This window comes from Penaeus monodon, chromosome 27 (genome assembly GCF_015228065.2).
Source record: "Penaeus monodon isolate SGIC_2016 chromosome 27, NSTDA_Pmon_1, whole genome shotgun sequence".
NCBI classification, from domain to species: Eukaryota; Metazoa; Arthropoda; class Malacostraca; order Decapoda; family Penaeidae; genus Penaeus; species Penaeus monodon.
The window spans coordinates 21283330-21283797 of NC_051412.1; the positions used below are offsets into that span (position 1 = coordinate 21283330).

At 45.9% G+C, this 468-nt stretch overlaps 1 long non-coding RNA gene across 1 annotated transcript in view; it reads left to right on the forward strand.

The window, feature by feature from the left end:
• Positions 1–277: 277 nt before the first annotated feature.
• Positions 278–468, forward strand: part of LOC119590685 — a 56254-nt gene continuing 56063 nt past the window's right edge. The window contains exon 1 of the long non-coding RNA XR_005230279.1: positions 278–334. This is a non-coding gene — a long non-coding RNA (uncharacterized LOC119590685). The remainder of the gene's footprint in view (positions 335–468) is intronic.

Sequence of the window (468 nt, forward strand, 5' to 3'; positions counted from 1 at the left end):
TCTGCAATAAAATGTCAGTCGTCTTGACTCGTAAATCTCTTTGTACAGACAAATATGGAAATCTTCGTTCAGTTTGTTTGTTTGTACTCTTTCTTCGCGGCTTTTGAAGAAAGAACATGTTACACGGTTAAGCAGATAAACGGTGAAATCCATAAGTTAATAGACGTTAATTATACCGAATGAAATACGAAACTCCACCCGTGTTTATTCCTCGCTCGCTAATTACCTCATTCCCAATCCATTTTTCCCGAACGCTAATCCATTAAACTAATTCCAGTTCTCCTCTTCTTCCCCAGATCCGGAAGTGACGTCAGAAGCTCACCTGCCGCTCCAGGTAAGTCGTTCCGGTCGCGTTTTTTGCATCACCAGTTTCTTCGGCGGGAGCAAAATTCTCCCTCAGCCGAGCATGTCGTCCGCTGACCTGCTAGTCGCACCTGCTCGCCTTGTCGTCCGGAGTCGTTGCGTCCG